This window comes from Limulus polyphemus, unplaced genomic scaffold, assembly GCF_000517525.1.
Source record: "Limulus polyphemus unplaced genomic scaffold, Limulus_polyphemus-2.1.2 Scaffold4670, whole genome shotgun sequence".
Classification (NCBI taxonomy): Eukaryota; Metazoa; Arthropoda; class Merostomata; order Xiphosura; family Limulidae; genus Limulus; species Limulus polyphemus.
Genome location: NW_013670280.1, coordinates 53680 through 62435, shown reverse-complemented (window position 1 = coordinate 62435; position 8756 = coordinate 53680).

Genomic DNA, 8756 nt, shown 5'->3' with positions numbered 1-8756 from the left:
CCAGGACAAGTAACTGTCTTCGTTGGTTATGACAAGACCACGACAATCAACTGTCTTTGGTTATGACAAGACCAGGAAAAGTAACTGTCTTCGTTGATGATGATAAGACCACGACAATCAACTGTCTTTGGTTATGAACAGGTTTTACAATAGTACCGGCGGTACCAGGTTCAAGGTACCGGTACTCGAACATCTCTATTCATGCGACTTGAGCAGTTATAAATTCAACTGTTCTTCCCAGTATGTTCTCGTGGGAAAATGTTTTTTCACATCAAACCAAATTATCAATTATCTGTAAAGCTACGTGGTGTGATGACTATGGCAATGAATCAGTTGAAATCTAGGCTTTCTATTGGTTATAAATTTAATGGAAGTCGGCCTCAGAAAAATAAATTAGCAAATTGTAAATTAGAGCATGTCAGAGGTAGGCATGAAAAAAGAAACGTCTCAAGAAAAAATATCCAAATTCTCACACTAGGGGAGTTTGAGGTTGTTTTTAAATATTTCCTCATAGAATTAAAACTTAAAACTTATATAATATAAAAATTTTATTTAATATCTATGGTGTGATGTCGAGTTTGTTCGTATACCATGTTAATTAAGTGGTTTGGTTAAATTTTGAATGTAACTCACTAAAACGTCGTGGCATGCACAGTTTTACCTGCCCGCATGCTAAGGGTTAATCATGCACGTACCTACCTAACGTGCAGTAAGTCATGTAGGCACATTCACGTTCTTTTCCAGAGCGTGGGAGTCACCAGTTTCCCATATTTCATGCTATTGCCGATTTTCTCGGTGATATTCGCTTATCGACTGAAATATGAGCTCTAAGCTACCACATCAAACATTTATAATTCTGTGAAAAGCGAAGATGAAACACCAGAGAAGGCGTTCGGTCAAAACTCCGAAGATGGGACATGTGATAACAGAAATTACTCTCAACATATGATATACTATAAACCAGTACCGGTACCTATACTGGACGCCGAGTACCGCCGATACCGGTACTGGTACCGACTGCAAATCCCGGTTATGGTAAGACAAGGACAAGTAACTGTCTTTTGTTATGACAAGACCAGGACAAGCAGCTGTTTTTGGTTCTGACAAGACCAGGACGTTAATACAATGGTGTTCCCTACAAAATACTTGCACGCCTTTGACGTAGTCCATGATATGCAGTAACGTATTCATCCATAAAATAAAACGTTTAAACTGCATTGTAGTCCATGACGAAACGAAGTATCGTGCTCGACTGCAAATGTTTTTAATTACATCCCATTTAGTCACCCCATTACGGATTTAAAACTAGAAATATATAAACATTACATTATCAGCTCTATCTTTTGTCTACCACAAGTCACTGCCCAGGAAGCTTTTGTTCATGATTAACACAACCTACCAGACGAGTGATATCCTTGACCTCTCCCGGATAAAACGAAATTCAACTAATACTTATACTGAAAAGGCTGAAGCGTCTCGAACGCGGAGCATGATTCACATATATTAAGGTGTATCTCTTGTATGATACCTCAAAATATCTGACGTTACAGAATATTAAACCTTCAAAGTAATTAGACAAAGTTTAAATAGTCTTCATTCTTATGTTTTTTCTTGAACACTTACTTTTGTGTACTTTGTATCCTCTGACTGAAAATGCCTAGAATAATAAATGTTTATACGACAGTATTCCTAATATTGAATTAGTAAACAATTGTTTCTATCCGAGATACACGATCTCCCAAGTGGACAGCAAACCACAGATAACTTAACCATCTGTCTATGTATATATGTATATGTATATATTTCACACTTTAAATAATTGTTATTTGTGGCATACCGGTTAAATTTATCCTGTTAAAATTTCAATTGCGGGACATTGAGATTTACCAGAAGGATAAACTGTGTCCCAGTACAGAATTGTGCAGGAAGTTTGAAACTTTCTCACTTGTAGAATGCACACTAACTTTTCAATCCATTTTTTTATATAAAGAGGGCTTTATCAGATTTTGACTGTCTGTAGCTGGAAAACATTTATTAATTCCTGTAACACGAAGAAGAAACGTATAAAGTTCCATTGCTTATAGAACAGAAAGAAACGTGTAAACACAAGATACAGTCATTTCAACTTCAAATTACACTGCTTATAGAACAGAAAGAAACGTGTTAAGACAAGATACAGTCATTTCAACTTCAAGTTACATTGCTTATAGAACAGAAAGAAACGTGTTAATACAAGATACGGTCATTTCAACTTCAAATTACACTGCTTATAGAACAGAAAGAAACGTGTTAAGACAAGATACAGTCATTTCAACTTCAAGTTACATTGCTTATAGAACACAAAAAATGTGTTAATACAAGATACAGCCATTTCAACTTCAAGTTACACTGCTTATAGAACAGAAGGAAACGTGTAAAGACAAGATGCAGCAAAGTACAATGAATGCAGAATATCTTGTGCTGCTTTCCTAAAGAGAGTTATTTTTTTCTAGGTCTTAAAACTTTTCTTTAAAACGCAAAGCTAGGAACCCTTGTTAAAATATTTCAGGCGTTCTTTCACATTACAAATGCACTTGAACTTGTTTTTCGAGAAAACAGAATCGCTTGATCATGAAATGTAATATCTGTGTATTTTGATGCCTTTTTCGGTCACGAAATCATGTTATACGTTGCTGCAAGGTTCAGTGCCGGATTTTTTACGTGTAACAAGTCTGACTAAAACAAAGTATCATTTGACCTTGACTATCTAAGAAACGCCATTCTATTTGTGAAACTTTGTATAGTTGTAATATTAAAGTTATAATTTGACAAAATAGTTTGATTTTTGATTTCCTATGACGCTATTTACTTGACAGATTTTTTCCGACGTATTTTGAAATGTTTACAAACATGAACAGTGACATTTATAAACTATAACGTGGTCACGTGGTCAGCTACAGATACTTTTAAATATAATAAGTAGTCTGATCGATAACTTGAAATTCAGCCAGTGTCATTTCTTTGTTTCTAGTTAAGCACAAAGCTGCACAATGGGCTATCTGTGCTCTGCCCACAACGGGTATCGAAACCCGGTTTCTAGCGTTGTAAGTCTGCAAACATGCCACTGTGCCAATGGGGAGGAGCAGCCAGTGTTGAACAGTGTAAGGTGGTATTTCTAAGTAATTATGGAAAGGCAAAAATAATCATATAGTTAAAAGGTCAGTTTCCTCCCTCTCTAGGCATAACATCACTTCAACAGAAAACTTGAACTTCAGAAAGATGAATCTATAACTATAATGTACATGATCGTTGAGTGCAAACCAAACATTACTCACAAAACAGTTTTGGTCCAATTTCGTTTTATTCATTGGGTTGTGACCATATTAACTGAGGATTTGAAAGGATTCGAAGTTTTATGAAAGCAAACTTATTTTTTAGTACTTCAAATGGTCATTGTGAAAATGTTAGCCCAAGTTTGGCAAGTACCTAGTGTGATATCTGTTTATTCGTACCAATAATATATTGTAGAAGACATACTAATATGTTTTAAATACGTCACTTACAACTAAGGTTTTATATAAAAGCTTCAAAATGAAAAAAGAAAACAATGAAACACATTAAATCTGACACTACAAGAATAAGAAGTGCGAATATTAATATAATAAAGTCAAAACAATGTTGGAAAGTTTCCGTTGTTTACACTCCTCTTAACAATCGATTAAGTAAATGAGTACATACGTACTAAACGCCATTTTGATAGGATTCAGCACATACAGTTGTAGACTGATCAGAAGTTGCTTCAGGTGACTATTTGAGTCACATCGTAGTTCGTCTGGATAGAAAGTTGATCGTCCAAACTTCGGCTATAGAAGAGACATTCTGCTTAACGATTCCTTCATCAATGGGCAGAATATGACTATCTTCAACCATACCATTCGAATGGCGTTGTAAAAAAGTCACATGATAGCCAATAATTGGACCTAAAACCACTTACCTGAGATGCAAACAAAACAGTGCAGATTCAAATGTGTTTGAACGTCATGTGCGTCATGATTGGCTAAAATTGTGTGAGGTGATCTAATAGGACATAGTGGCAGTTGATTCTATCTCATGAAACAACATGTTGTAGGTGGTTTAATAGTGCCCGTGGATACGTTTTCTTAGCAAAGTTTGGGTCTTTTGATTCCTTCAGAGGGACGAATAACATTCAGTGTGTAGCTGTCCTTGTTTTCGACAGTCATTCCCACAAGAGGGCTTGCTCTATTTCTATCCTGAAGGGTTCTTATAAAATCACAATCCAACATTCCACCACATTCACTGAGTTAAAAATTGGTTTATCTGCCATCATACCCCAAGTTGAACAAAAAAAACGCGGCCTGACTGACTAATGAATGAATATTTCTTGTAAAACATTATCAAAGCTATAAGTGTAGCTACTAGTTTGGTCGCCAATTTTGATTTCATTCTTTTAAATCGCACACTCAGTTCTTTTTTGGTCACACCTAAGGTATTTTTGATTAGATTCTATTTGCCGAGTTCATGCTAGTATCGCTGTGAATGAGTCTAACGTCCTCTGCTAGGTGATGTTTTATATTGGCGTCTTTTGTTTACATGCAATTATCATTATAAATTATAGCTAGTGGAAGGAATGGATTTCAATGAAAATCTGATTATAAAAACAATACACAATGAATGTGTTTACTTCTGAAGACTTTTTGATTACTAAACAATCCATAATACACACACATATGTATATATATATATATACTATTTCAAAAAACTCAAAATATCTTGTGTTACGACAGATGTTCAAAGGATAATATGCAATCTGGATCACTTCGGATCTAAGTTTGAGCTCATAGGCAAATAAGGTGTTATTTTATTTTAAATAGGGTAATTTATTGCCTCAAAGGTCAAACAAAACAATATTGTTTTACAGAGAAAGTAGCAGAACACGATAGTATTGTGTGGTAAGACCTATTTATCACAGGCATAAAACTCGTTCACTCACAAAGCAATTCATTTACTTCGACTATTTACAGCAAATTCGAACCGTTATTATAATTAGTTATGTGGGTTGTACCAGTTATTATAGTATAGATAAACCTGTTAAGTCTAGCAACGCAATGTTTACCTCTTTAATAATATGTTATACAAGTGTCACAATATAAAGAAACAAGGTGAACCACGCAGTAAACTTACTGATATCAATTAACCCTTTTCGTGAGAATAAAGAAAGAGATTTTAAGTGCAGTAAATCGTATTACTAACCTTCAAGTTTACAGGAACAGACCTACAATTGGTTATTTTAGGCCACTTTATGTATTTGTATATATATATTAAACAATTTGTAAAAATCACAACGAAAAGAGATAATTATTAATTACTTCTCCAATCTATTGTATAATTAGAACATATTCATGATAAATCAAGCCGATTATCTATTGTGAGCTGCAACCTTGTTTTTGGAGCACAGTTATGTTTTGTTTTGTCAAACAAGTCATTAATCATTACCGAAACTATACAGATTTAAACATTACATTTTCTTTACGAAGGAGAAAGTTGAAGGCTTCTATCTATTTTTTATCGAATATTGTAGCACATCAGTTAACTGTAGATCATCATGGCATTTCGAGTCGTATTTAGTCTTGACAATAAATCGTCTCATCCTGACAGCTATGTGTCAGGCCAACGCATACAAAACTCGAGATTGATGACACTGATAAATTATTCGTGTTTTTTTCCCTCAGGCCGGTTCTGCAATTATGCTTGTTTATATTTTCCCTTGTAGAAGAACATGGTTAGCTAAATCAGTTGTTGATGTGCTGTAATTTTCTACACACAGAAGAAGTTTTTAAAAGACAACAAAGTGATCTTGTGGGCGTGTATGGTGAGGTAATCCTGTGGAGTGATTGGTCTACTCCGCAGAGGAAGGCCAAAGAAGAACAAAAACAAAATGGTCGCTTTCCCTACATGTCTTTAATAAAATAAAAGGCCTCCCAGTGGATCAGCGGTAAGTCTCTGGACTTATGTCGTTAACAATTGGGTTTCGATACCCGTGGTGGGGACAAATAGCTCATTGTATAGCTTTGTGCTTAACAACAAGTAAATAAAATAAAAATGAGAAAGTCACTTTCAACATTATAAGATTTCTGAGTTTATAAATAAATTCAGTTACTATTTAGTCTCACAACTGTTAGAACAGTGATCAAAAATGTAACTATCTGGAAAAAATAAAATCGTAATCTAAAAGCGGTCGTTGCCGGAGTCAGTGTATTCAATATCAAAACGGAGCTAATAAATCGCAGTAATCACAACAAAACAACACATTGTACCTTTACGAGGGGAGGGGGAGCATGCTGGATCGTGGGAACCGCGATTATTTTTCCGTTCCCACCAAAAAACAAAATCACTATCCGTGCTTTAGTGATGATCGAATCCCACTAATCGGTCTTACAAGAGTAGCCCAAGAGTTGACCGTGGGTTGTATTAACTAGCTGTATTCTCTCTTTTCAATCATCCCTTCATAATTAGGGACTGCTAGTACAGATAGCCTTAGTGTAACTTTGTACAAAATCCAGCGAATAAAAACAAACCTATTTGAAGTGTATGCACAGAAGGCACTCCTGTGTTTATTCTTTAACAATAAGCATGTGAAATATTTCCATTTGTATTTCTCACATGACTTCTGGAGAGTACTTTCACAAAGTTGTAATATCTTTTAAACTTTGATAGGTTTGATTTTCTTTCTTTTTCTTTTTGCTTATCTCACAATGTTTCTCTTATAGTTCGAAGGAATATAGCCTCATAAAAAACATGTCAGGCGATAACACTAGAAATTCATTCTTTATTCCCAATCACAACGGTGGGGGTCTAAGTGCGCAAGCTATGACCTTTTACTGAGTGCTGTTCAACGGGGTATTATGTACTTGACGTTAGAGTTATCAACTGTTCATTTTACCCCACATTACTGACAGTTCATGGTAGAGAAGAATAAATACCAGATATAATATACAAGGATACGGAAAAACAACAAAAAAGCTGCAGATATGCATTTCGGAGATTCTAGAGGTTATGCAAATACACAATGCAAACTATATGATGGACAAAAGTATCATTATTCTTCACTTGAACATCACGTTGCACTCCAACTTGTCAAAGATTGAGTCAGACTGATTCGATGACGAGGAACCCACTTTGAGATTAATAATGGTTGGAGACGGCTTGAATGGGTAATGAATAAAAACTTGAATATAAGTTTAACATAACAGCAAATGTACAACGTTTCGACAAGATTTTGTCATCATCAGGTACAAATAGTTTACACTGACATATACATATATACAGTATGGAACAAAGAGGTTACATGACTGGGTATTGTTGCACGACTTAGAAGAGGTATCTTGGCACCCCAGGGTGTTGGTTTACAGTAGGGTTGTTTTGTTCAATTAAGATGGATTCCTTGATTTTTCGTTTGTTTATGTTGGGTTCTTTGTTTAAAATGATTGTGTTTTTAATAGATATACTATGGTTTTTGGAGTTGCAATGGTGGAAAACATGAGACTGTTTTCTATTGTGTTCTGTCAATCTGGTTTCCAATTTTCTTCCTGTTTCTTCGATGTAGAACTCTGAGCAGTTATTGCATGTTATTTTGTAAATGACGTTGGTATTGTGTGATTCTAAATGATTTTTGTTCAGCAACCAGTTTAATTTAGGGCCGGGTTTTTGGAAGAATTCGATGTTGACAGGAATTGAGTTTCATTTGAGAAAGTTAAAAAAAAATAATAATTTTTCATATTCAGGTCATAAACAAAGGTACCAAGAGTTTTGTCCCTCAACAAGATAAGCTAAAGAAAAATACGTGACCAGCCACCCTTCTGAACAACTGACCATAGCATGTTTCTCACGCGTGATACAACTTAAAACAGCTAAATGTAGACGTTAGGTTGAGATAAGAACGTTTTGCGGTGAGATTTTAAAAGAACTGTTCAGCGGATAGCCGGATGTCCTGTAGTTATACGTTCACTTCTTATTCCACCAGCTAAATGCAGTACAATTTGTTTCACTTCACCAGTATACAAAATAACTGATCTTGAACGTATCATCTTAATTACTTGCAATTTCTCTCGCAAATAAAGTTCAGTGATTCATTTTTCACGGCATGATTTGTTTTGAGCTTTATTTATATATTTTACGTGTCGCACATGTAAGTAAGAGCTCAACGACATCTCAGTGTCGTTTGAAGAAATAAACCTACGTTTAATTTCTGCCTGTATCACTATCTTTATACAGGAAATTACGTCATTTTCTATCTGTGACGTCACTACCAGTGAGCTCCTATGTCTATGCATCATTTCTCTAAGCAGAAGTAAATGGTGCAATAAAATGACTATAAAGTAATTATATAATTGTTTCTCCATGAACAATATTCTCATATTCCTTCATTGTAACGGCCAGTGTCAGTAAACCTGTCGTACTGTTAAAATAGTAGGCGTGCACCGGTATTATGCATTAAGAAATTCAACAGAAACCTCAAGACAGAGGAAAAGATACGTAAATATTAAAATAATAATAATAATTAATAAAACATATAGGAATACAATCTCGCATCATAATTAAGTCCAAATGCAATCAACATTTGAGTCAGGGGCTGATAATAATGAATAAATTAAGTATAACTATATTTCTTTCCATTCAGGATATAAATAGAATCGATTTCCCTTGATTTTAATTACAGACACAATTTGAAGGCTGGCCATAATTGTTAAAAACGGTTT